The 11,829-nt window shown below is 45.3% G+C and overlaps 1 long non-coding RNA gene across 1 annotated transcript; it reads right to left on the bottom strand.

The window, feature by feature from the left end:
• Positions 1-7,797: 7,797 nt before the first annotated feature.
• LOC123042652 (uncharacterized) lies at positions 7,798-11,337 on the bottom strand. Its single transcript, XR_006418854.1, has 5 exons — positions 9,193-11,337; positions 8,675-8,912; positions 8,375-8,583; positions 8,195-8,287; positions 7,798-8,112 (listed from the first exon to the last, which is right to left on the bottom strand). It is a non-coding gene; the product is annotated as an uncharacterized lncRNA (long non-coding RNA).
• Positions 11,338-11,829: the final 492 nt, after the last annotated feature.

The following is an 11,829-nucleotide window of genomic DNA, read 5'->3' as shown; positions in this document are numbered from 1 at the left end:
GATGCATCCATTGTTTTGGTATATGTACACATATTAATTACTCTCATCTTTCTTTCTTTTAATTTCTAGCCCTCCGGATCGAGCACAACTTCGGTAAGGAGACGAGGCCCGAAGAAAAAGTTGAGCTCAGATGAAAGGTTTGAGATTATAGAAATCGCGCCCGACGGCGAACCGATTGAACCCATCCGGACAAAGAACGCATTTTCTGCTCAGTGCGGGGTTCTTGTTAGGGACAATATCCCGATCAGCATCCAGCAATGGTATAAGCCTAAGGACGACCCTGAGGTGTCTTATGTCAATGATATGCAAAAAGAAGATCTTTGGACTCAGCTGAAGGCAAATTTCACCCTACCGCCAGAGGAGGATCCGGAGAAGAAGAGCAATTAATCAAGTCTTGTGCTCTTAAGAAGATGGCAAACCTATTCAGGAGGTGGAGGAAAGAGTTGAACCATTTTGTCGAAAAAAAAGACACCAGAATTCATCGGCAAATATGAGAAGATCAAAGATCACTGGCCCGCATTTGTGGCCCACAAGACATCGGAAAAGAGTAAGAAGATGTCGGCGACGAACAAGCAAAATGCTGCGAAGAAGAAGCTTCACCATCGCACGGGGTCAGGTGGCTACCTCAAAGCCCGTCCTAAGTGGTCCAAGGAGGAGAATGATCTTCTTGTAAAAGGGATCAAACCAGAGACAATGAGATGACCAGACCGTTGCCGGACTTGGTTCTTCGGGGCTGGCGGAACCTTGGACCCTGTATCAGGGGAGTGCCATTGGACGGATGAGCAACTACAAATACCCCTCAAGAACCTTCGACACTATATCAATGTAGCGCAGCAAGGGACGTTCGTTCGGGAGAAGGATGAGCTCACAATGGCCCTCGGGAATCCTGACCACCCTGGACGGACACGAGGCACGCCAGGCTCCATTCCGTGGAAGGTTGGTTTTTCGGAGGCAGGGGGTTACAAAACCCACGAGAGGAGGAAGAAACTGGAGCAGGGCCAACTGCAGGCGCTGCACGAAAGGGTAATGGGGCTAGAGGAACGAGAAGTAGCAGATCGCAGCAAACGACCTGCCGAAGCTTCCCCTGAAGCTACCCCGCCATCTCAGCGGAGAAGCAGCGTGGCTTCCACCGAGCTACTTCAGCCAGAGCATGTCTTGACGGCTCCTGCCAGCTATCCCGTGGATGCTATCACGGAGTCTCAACATTGCCACATTATGGCGCGATGGATGAATTTGAAGGTCAAGGCGGCTGTTGGCTCTGTTTATCCTACTGGATCCGGAGCAACTTATCACTGCCGGCCAATTCCAGAAGGATATGCTAAGGTGATGGTGGATGAAATAACAGAGGGATTTGAGGACCTCCTGCTTGACCACCCTACCGGTGAAGGAGAGACTAGGCTGGGTTCTGCTCTGAAGACTCCATGCCTATGGCGGAAGGAGCTCATCAACCTTCCGAACTGGACGCCTCCGCCACCTCCTCCTCCTTCGGCGAGTCAGGGCACTCCGCCTCCTACACCGCCTCCTCCTCCGTCGAGTGACGATCAGGGCACGCGTGGCGGCACTCCGCCTCCTTCTCCGGCGCGTGGCGGCACTCCGCCTCCTTCTCCGCCTGCGCCGGCGCTCCCGAGCAGCCAGCAGCCTCCTCCTTCTCCGCCTCACCATCAAGGGCGGAAGAGACCCGCCGCCGCCCCGGCTACTCCGGCGCGTCGTACTCCTTCTCCTCCGCCTCGTAAGCAAGCACGTAAGAAGACAGACGCCGCAGCCGCTCCGTCTGCTCCGGCGTCTAGCAGCACAACCAGAGGCGGAAGGCAATACAGATACGGTCCACCTCTCAAGCCTCTAGAGAAGTTACCGTATGAGAGGACCGAGGAGGAAAACGATACGATTGTGCGGACCCACGTGAAGGAGTTCTTTGAAGGGGTGAAAGCAAATAGACATCCACCTCCGGAGGAGAAGGTAGATCCGGTGAAAGCAAAGCGCACTATCGATGCCATGATAAAACCACCAAAGTCTTCGCCGAGAACCAACTATCAGCGCATTACTGAACAGACATATCTCGAAGCCCAGCGGTGGGGAAGTACTGTCAGTGATAAAAGGTTAAAAGAACGAGCAAAGGGGAAAAAAATTGCCCAGCTCGGCGAACAAGCACAGCAATCGTGCCCCCCGCTCAATGTGTCTAATGCTCCGGGGACGGTGGCCGGTTATGGCAATCTTGCAGATTACCTGCCTGACGATCAACTTCCTGATTTCTTGGAGGTGGACGAACACAGATACGAGTATGGGAAGCCTCTTGTCAAAGATGAAAAATCTCTGACAACAACGATGCGAAGGTTCCATAATTGGTACATGGAAACATGCAGAGAGTCTGGGGGACGAATGCTTTGTATCTGAATATTAAAGAGGAGCACGACCTCGTTGCAACTGATCTGATGACTATTCCATTTGATGAGTTCTTCGCGTTCTTCAATCAAAAGGCCCTCGATAAACTAATGGTCTTTTGCTACTGTCTATAAGTACTATTTCTGTCATTAAGTCTCTATATATAGCCCAGCTCTTTCATTTCATGTATTTATAATTAATTATCCTTAATATATTATGCAGATTGAAGATCGTCGAGTGCAAAAAACAAGAAATTTATGATATTGGGTTCATTGACACAAATATCATAGATGAATTTCTGGTTAAAAAGGACGTCAAAGAGGTCGAGGACAACTTGCTACGATCGTTGATCAAAAATCAAAACAAAGATACCATACTCTTTCCTTACAACGGCAAGTGAGTGTTACTGTCGTGTGCATATTCGGTTTCCCTTATTACTCGAGCGAGGTTATAGTAATGTAATTGATGAGTTATGCATGCGTGCGCAGGTACCACTATGTTCTTCTGGAGATTAAGCTTGAGCGGGGACTAGTAACCGTCTTAGACTCGAGACGGAAAGATCCCAAAACCTATGCGGACATGACTGAATTGCTCAACAAGTAAGTTCAATCGATCATTATCGCACCATATCGGCAACTTTTTGTTTATTTCCTGATATCTCAAGTAATAATAATTATTTTCTTTGTCTTGCAGGGTTTGGAAACAGTTCACCGCAGAAGCTCCGGGACTGCTGAAGGAGCTGCGATATACATACCCGAAAGTAAGTACTACTGGCTAGCTAGTTGCGCGCATCTCCCGTTGATTCTATAGCTATACTTTCATCAATGCCATTTATAATGATTCATTATCAGTTTGATTGACCTCTATTTCTCGTAAAGTGCTTGTGGCAGGAACAAGGGAATGATTTCTGTGGATACTACGTGTGCGAGTTCATCCACAATGCGACTTTGAAAAACAAGCGGGGCTACTCTAAAAGACAATATGAAGTGCGTAAGCAATAATATTCACAATTTCATTTTATTATACCATCATTTCTGTTGAGTTTCATTCATATATATGTATTAATTAACCCCCTTCTTCAAATTAGACGTGGCAGATGCGAAATGAACTCCTAGAACCAGATCGCATGAAAGCAATTCAAGAGGAATTGGCGGGATTCTTTCTTGACCACGTCATCAATAAAGCCGAAGAATACCATGTGGAAGTTGATTTCAAATGCTAGGGGATTGTAATTAAGAGATCTTATACATATTGTACATGTATGTAGCCAGTAGCGTCGGATACATGATACGAAAACTTGTTGTTCGACCAATCTCTCAGAGAAGGAGAGGTCGATCGATCACTTCTCTCGGTATGCATGACGAACTTCTGTACTCAATGGTTCTCTCAATCACTTATGTATATATAGTACGTACCGTCGACCAAGCACAGACATAAGAGAGGACACTTCTCTCTATTAATTAGCTAGCTAACACAATATATGAAACACCTAAATTAACCCCCCAAAACCCCCAACCTCCCCTCCTTTCAAAAAAAACAAAAACCCCAGCCACTGGAATGCTGACGGGTGGATGCCTTTTGGTCCCGGTTGGTGCCACCAACCGGGACCAAAGGCCCCCTGACTGGGCTCGGCGCACAGGGCCACGTGTAGACACATTGGTCCCGGTTCGTGTTTGAACCGGGACTAATGGGTGGAGGTATTAGTAACGACCCATTAGTCCCGGTTCATGAACCGGGACTAAAGGCCCTTACGAACCGGGACTATTAGGTGTTTTTCTACTAGTGATATAGCAGAAGATGGGCATCGGGGGCCTGCCAGGTGGCCCACGAGGCAGGGGGCGCGCCCAGGGGGGTAGGGCGCGCCCTCCACCCTCGTGGCTGGTGGGTGGCCCTCTGGTGCTTTCTTCGCCCAATATTTTTAATATATTCCAAAGCTGACTTTCATGGGTTTTGAGGACTTTTAGAGTTGTGCAGAACGGGTCTCTAACAATTGGTCCTTTTCCAGCCCAGAATTCCAGCTGCCGGCATTCTCCTTCTTTGTGTAAACCTCGTAAAATAAGAGACAAAAGGCATAAGTATTGTAACATAATGTGTAGTAACAGCCCACAATGCAATAAATATTGATATAAAAGCATGATGCAAAATGGACGTATCATTGGGTGCGGCACACGGGCACGCGCACGGGCGAGGTGCGACCGACATGCAGCCCAGGGCGTGGTGGAGCGCGGTAGGGAGGCATGCAGGGCGCGACCATCACGCGGTGAGCGTGTTCACGCAGCTCGATGCGGGTGCTTGGCTACGGCGGTTACGACAACTTAGGCGACGAACCGAAGGGGGGAAACAGGGGAGTCGAGGGAGAGCTCATGTTGAGGCACACGGCGGGCGGCGGGAGCTTAGGAGCAGAGGGGTTCAACCGGATCGACGGCGAACGACGAAGGTGATTCGAGGAAGAAGACAAAGTGGGCAACGGCACTGGTGGTCCTCCTCGTCGATCCAGGTTCGCAGGTGAAGCAGAGGAGCACAACAGACCTGCTGGACACGAGCCAAGGGCGCGGGGGAGATGGAGGCCACGCCGATGAGCTTGGCCATGGCGACAGCGGGGTTGGTGGATCTAGCGAGGGAAGGGATGTCGGAAGGGCGAGGGGAAAGGGAAGGGGCGCGCTAGGGTTGACTAGGGAGCAAGTGGGGTGCAGGGAATCGAGGAGGCGTAGGGCTTGCCCTTATCCCCTCGGCGAGGCCGGCGAGGTGGTCGGGGTCGACCTCGTCCCGGTAGCAATCGAGGGAGAGGAACGGGAAGGGAGGGGGAAGCGGCCCAGGGGGGCTTGATGGGCCGGCTGGGCCGACCTGGTGGGTCTGGTGGCCAAGCGGCCCAGGGTGAGGGGGAGGTTTTTCTTTTTATTATTTTCTTTATATACAGTTTTATTTAATTTTAGTGCACTAAAACACTTTACAAAAATGTTGGTTCAACACCATAATTACTTATGGAATATTTTCTTTTTCCACAGTTTGTACAGTTTAGTTTTGACATCTGAAAAGTTTTATTTTTGACTTTATTATAAAATTTGAATTTGGACCGGATTGGAACCAACGCGAGTTTAACAACAATAATCACGGTGACGTGGCATCATTAGCAGACGATTACTGTAGCTTCATTATTCGGGCGTCACACTGGCCTATGGGCTAACTTGGCGAGGGTGAAGCCTTGGAGGAAGCCCCAGAAACTCTGGCGAGCGGTAGTTGCGTCTCTGTCGTGTTTGCGCCGTACTCGATTAGGCTGGTGTAGATGCGCAGTAGGTCCTGTGGTCGCCGGCTCAACATGATGTGGCGGAGAACACCATTGTACTCAAAGCGCTGGAGCTTGTGGTGAAGATCTGGAGAGTCCCCTCCTCCTTGAGGCAACACTTGTAGATCATGAGTGTCGTGGCCGTCGGACAGTCGAGGAACGCACTAGTGGATGGACATTGATACATCTCCGTCGTATCTATAACTTTGGATTGTTTCATGTCAATATTCTACAACTTTTGTATACTTTGGCAATAATTTATATTATTTTTGGGACTAACATATTGATCTAGTGTCCAGTATCAGTTCCTATTTTATGCATGTTTTTTATTTCACAAAAAACCCATATCAAACAAAGTCCAGACGCGATAAATGTTTACAGAGAAATATTTGAAAATATATGTGATTTTTGGAAAGAAGAATCAACGGAAGATGGTGCCCGAGGTGGTCACAAGGCACCAGGGCGCGACCAGGGGGTGGCCGCGCCGTGATGCCTTGTGACTCCCTCGTAAGGCCGTTGCGTCCCTTCTTTCGCTGCAAGAAAGATTATTTTCGGATAAAAATCACCTTAAAATTTCAGCCCAGTCGGAGTTACGGGTCTCTGAAAATATAAAAAACGATGAAGGGGTCCGAAAACTGACGCGAAACATAAGAGAAATAGAGAGAGAAATCCAATCTCGAAGGGGCTCCTGCCCTCCGGGAGCCATGGTGGTCATGGACCAAAGGGGAAACTCGCCTCCCATCTAGGGAGAGGCCAAGCAAGAAGAAGGAGGAGGGGGGCTCTCTCCTCTCTTCTAGTGGCGCCGGAGCGCCGGCGGGGTACCATCGCGATGGCGATCTACACAAACAATTCAATGAAAAATATAATATTTGAAGTCTTACAGTTCGTCTGCGTCACCTTAGTATGCTTGCTCTAATATGTTACGTAACATAACACATCTAAAAGAAAAATGAGTCTACATCTAGATAAATGAAGGGCTTGCATAATATCATACATATGTTACTACCCACTATAAAGATAGTAATATAAATTAGTAACATATGCATGTTAGACTAGTCATAGTAGGAAGTAACTTGGATTAGTAACGTGCATCCTCATGCAAAGCTAACGAGGTGAATTCATGACATGCCATAGTATTGAATGAGGAAAGAGACTATGGTGGTAACATAGGCTTCTTCCAATGCACAAATGCTTAGATAAGGTGCTAAGGACGTTAAAAAGTTTAGCAACTAAAACTCACAATGCATACTCCTTGCATCCATTGGTGAATTTCCTTGATTTAAGTGTTTTGTCTAGGTTCAAGCGCTTGGTATTGTTTCTTCCTGGGTCGTCAACCTCATCCCTCTCCTCTTAATTACCTTGCCACATTAGACTTTTTGCCTGCATGGCAGTCTTAGCACATGTACAAAGGTAGAGCATTGAAGGTAGAAATATAAACTAGTGTCATATGTCTACCTTGTGCCCACATTAACCTCTTTTACTACTATATAATCACTACAAAGATCCGAGTCTATTGCAACAAAATCATTCGTCGCATTACATGCCGACTTGTGGTGATAAGTACCTATTGCCACGAAACCGCATTCGTTGGCAGCCGTTGCGACTGGACACATGGTAATAGGTTATTGCCACAAAAAAGCAACCGTGGCAATAAAGTGTGCTATTGCAACAACCATGTGGGAAATTGCCACATGTTTTCCCATGGCAACACTCACCTGATGCCACAATTCGCTTTGTGGAGATAGCTTTAATGCAACAGGTAACGGATCATGGCCACTGATAGCTCGTGGCAATAGACATTTGTGGCAACAACATATGCCAACGAAGCTTGTTTTATGGCGCATACTCTTCCGTGGCAACAGTCAATTGTGGCGATAGACTATGGCAACAATTCTTGTTTTCGTGGCATTAGGCATTTTACCACGAACCGCTACACTTGTGGCATTAAATTATGGCAACAAATATTCTAGTCGTCGTAACAGGAAATTGCAACATACTAGTTTTGGTGGTAATTAAATAGGTTTCACAGCGGGTGAAATGTTTGTAGCGAGAAACTATTGCGACAATTTAAACTTTTCATGGTGCTAACATGTGGCAACCAAAAGTGGGTTGTGGTAATAGCCTACTGCAACCGTAAAAAAAATACAGGCATTCAATTACAATATTCAAAACCATACACACAATATGTAGATTCATAAAATTTATAATTTTCGTAGCAAATATCCACCAATATTGACACTATAAATGATGAAACAAGAATAGCATGATCCAATACATGAATAATCCCATCCGATGAAGAAGCATGCTGAAAGCACACTGAATAATTAACCAAAAGTCAGTGTACTCGCGTAAACATATTGGGACTCTCTGTTAGACCATGTTTCATTCTTCTTGTGGGTGAGTTCCCACAGAGCAATACAATCCGAATCTTCTCCAGTTTCCAAGTTTCTCTGCAAGTAATATAGCAATGAGATGATTGAAACATGAAACCATAGTTAGCAGCGAGGCCTACATATTTAGTTAGACTCACACCTTCTCAAAACTAAGTTGCAAATAAGATTTTGATCCAATTCTGTCTTTTGTCTTCAGTTTCTTACGTGTATCAATGTTCTTTTGGCTGCGTTCCTATCAAGTCATTGAAACCAAATATAACCAGTCAGACAAGCAATTTCATCTTAACACATAGTAGACAAGAGTGATCTTGGAGATAACCTGAAATTTTGAATCAGTGCCAAAGTACTCAATCATCCGTTTTCTCACTCTTCTGGTTGTAAATCTTCCGACGGATTAGCCTATCTAGCTGCATCTATTTTGCATGCCTTGTAAGTGGAGCTTAGAGTTGATCGACAGCCTCTATATCGCTCTTTCGCAATTTGGAGAACTTTTTCGTCTGTTTCTGTTCTATCTTCCAGGTCCCATCTCTTATGTAAAGCATACAAAAAATGAATATACATAAGCAGTGCATTATCGATGGTAAAATAAGATAACACATGTGAAAAAGGTTGTACACACTATGATATCAGCAACAATGAGTCGATGGATGGTAGGGTGAATGTCCGACCACGTCCTCACTCCAATGAGCGGTCTTGAAGGTTTAGCAATTTACCCCATACCAGGATTTTGTGCATTATAGCAAATGCTAGAGACAGCTTAAGTGACATAACCAATTTACCAGATCTGGGCTGTCCATGTTGGTTTATGTATGCTATTATACTTTTCATCCTTGTTAAGACAATAGAGCCTTTCCTTCCTGCACACAAAATCAATCAAGGGGCTTAGCATTAACATGGCGTGATTACATTGGAGCAGAAAATACATGTGCACCACGTAGCAAAGCTGGGCAAGAAATCAGCCCACTTCTATTTTCTACATTTGTTCTCTGTGTAGATGGATTATACGATTGGAAGATAAAATGCTGGCATAACACAGTACATAGACGATGCCTTGCCAAATCATAAATGAAAGAGAACAAAAATATCAAGATTATGAGTAGTAAACAGAAATAAACATGGTTACATAGTTGATGGCACCTGTAGTGGAAATAACCTCTTGGCAAAGGAGAAGACCCTTGGTGTCGCGGTTCTCTACAGTATTTTATTCAGTTTGCCCGACGACAATTCATTCTGAAGCAAAAGAAAGAGCAAGATTAGATCACCCGCTTCACTACTCCTTGGGCATATATTGGGTTGTTCCCAGAAGCAAATTAAGAAAAACTTGAATAATCTGGTAAGTTTACACTGACTAAAAATGGAAATTGTGTACATTTGATAGAAATTTACGTATGAATATCCCAAGAAAAGTTTAGTAGATTGATTATATTGGACCCTTCACAACTGGTGATGCGCAAATAGAGAACCATACATAACCGGTGAATATTTGCTAGAATTAGGAGGCAATAATTACCATTGAGGTCACAACAATAGGGACTGAACAAACGATTATTAATATAAAATCAGAAAATGATTTAGAATGGCATACCTTAAAAAGAGAACTCTACAATGCAGAAGGTAGCTCACCATTGAAGTATTACTTATGGGGTAGCAGCATAAATCTCCTTAGTCTACTATAGATTAAAAGTGTGATGAATTATCCAGTAATACATGCATGATAACTTGGAAAACTCAAGTGGCTAACTAAATGGAGGCAAAGACGTAACAAACCCGACGAAATGTTGGAGTGGGTTCTGAATGACCTACACCAATCGCTGAGAAACAACATTGAAATAGATGTTCATGATAAAGAAAATTAAAAGATGATCTAAAGCGGCAGACCGACAATGTCCTGAATAACAAATCATGAGAATAAGGAGATCCCAACATAATTTGCATAAATGCAAATATAAAAACTATGTTTGAACTGTCAAGTTTTTCTTTCAGGAAAACAAAACATATTCGTGTTAAGAAGGGATACCTTATCCATCTCAAATCTCAGTCGTGAACTCGTGATCAGCAGGTAGATGCCAATATATTGCTGTCATTCATATGCAGGAGTCAACATATATATGTAACTTGCTGGTGTGGCCAGATGAAGTCAAGTAGGTAACAATCAGCTAAAAATATACTGTATTTGTTAATGTATGGAAGGTCCTGTTAGCTGACAAAACAAACCTAGAATCTACAACAAAAGTTACTAAGCAAATCAAAAAGTTCTCATAACCGGTGACTGTATCAGATCTGAAACATCGATTACACCATCAGCTATAATACAGAGACCAAGTAACCATTTGGAGGCAATGATATAGTCGATGTGGTGCACTTTAATACTATGCTGTACTCCAATGTATATCTAAAAATTTGTAGGTACAGTACCGAAACATGAGAGGCATGAAAGATGAAACCATATATGCTCCTTTCTATCTTTGATATTTCAAGTGAAAGTGGCCAAAGTACCCAGCCAACTTTAGCACACAAAAAACAGGTCTGCAAATAACAGCGAAATAATAACAATTGTATGGATTAGTAATTACAACTATGATATTGATACTACGCATGTGCTTTTGAGGTCACCTAAGGGGGAGACACGAAGCTGATGGTGGAGACCATAGGAGCGATGCGGCTCAGCTGTTTAAAAGGGGCGATCTTAGCGGGGACAGGGGAAGTCGTCCGAGGGCCGGATGTTTTGTTCCTTCTGGGCAGCAGGACAGTGTTGGAGGTCATCCATGATGAGGCATAGTCGTCCCGCGTAGAGATGGCCGGGGTTGACGCATTGAGGCTGTATGATAGCGCACGGCCATGACTCTACGCTGCTCCCGGCGGCGGCGGATCTGGCCTGCGCGTCTGGATCATGGGGGCGGGATACGGCGGCGGTACTGCATCTACAACGCTCGCTACGGAGGTTCAGGGATGCGGCTTGGTGATGAACCTGGTCGCAGCGTCTCCACCTCCGGGTCGGCCATGTGGCGAGCAACCCCGACGTAGGCAGGCCGGCACTGCGCTCGCGATGCAGGGAAGAAGACGGGAACTCCGTCGGCGCCCACGCCAGACCGCATTGCTGCCGCTGGCAACATGGCCGAGGACATGGAGACGCGGCCCGTCGGCGGGCGCGGAGGAGAGGGAGGAAGATCGAGGACGACGACTCCTCGTCGTGCAGTTGACTCCGGTGTGGTTGGCTGTGTTGACGCCGTGACGGAGGAGCCAGAACAAGAGCTCAGATCCAATCGCCCGTGAAGACGCCGTGTGATTTGGTTTAGAATAGTAATGGTGGGTAGTCAGGAAGGCAAGGATAAATAGACTTTTTTTTGGTGGGAACACAAAATATTTACGCAAACTACAGTAAATCGAAATTAAGTGGTGGAAAAGTAATTATTTTGGATGGAATGTTTAGAATAATGAAATAAATTTGAAAAAAATATTTCAAAGCAATATGAAATATATATGCTGCTAAAAATAATGTTACTAAATACTCCCTCCGTTACTAAATATAAGTCTTTGTAGAGATTTCATTATGAACCACATACGGATGTATATAGATGCATTTTGAGTGTAGATTCACTCATTTTGCTCCGTATATAGTCTATAGTGAAATATCTACAAAGACTTACATTTAGGAACGGAGGAAGTATGTTTGTAAAAGTTATTTCTTGTTGAAAAGACCACCAAAGCCAAGAATAATTGAGGGGCGATCCGGCGCCCTCCCCTCTAACGTTCTCGCCGTCGATATTTGTATAT

Source organism: Triticum aestivum, chromosome 2B, assembly GCF_018294505.1.
Source record: "Triticum aestivum cultivar Chinese Spring chromosome 2B, IWGSC CS RefSeq v2.1, whole genome shotgun sequence".
In the NCBI taxonomy this organism is placed as follows: Eukaryota; Viridiplantae; Streptophyta; class Magnoliopsida; order Poales; family Poaceae; genus Triticum; species Triticum aestivum.
This window is presented reverse-complemented; position numbering and strand designations above follow the sequence as displayed.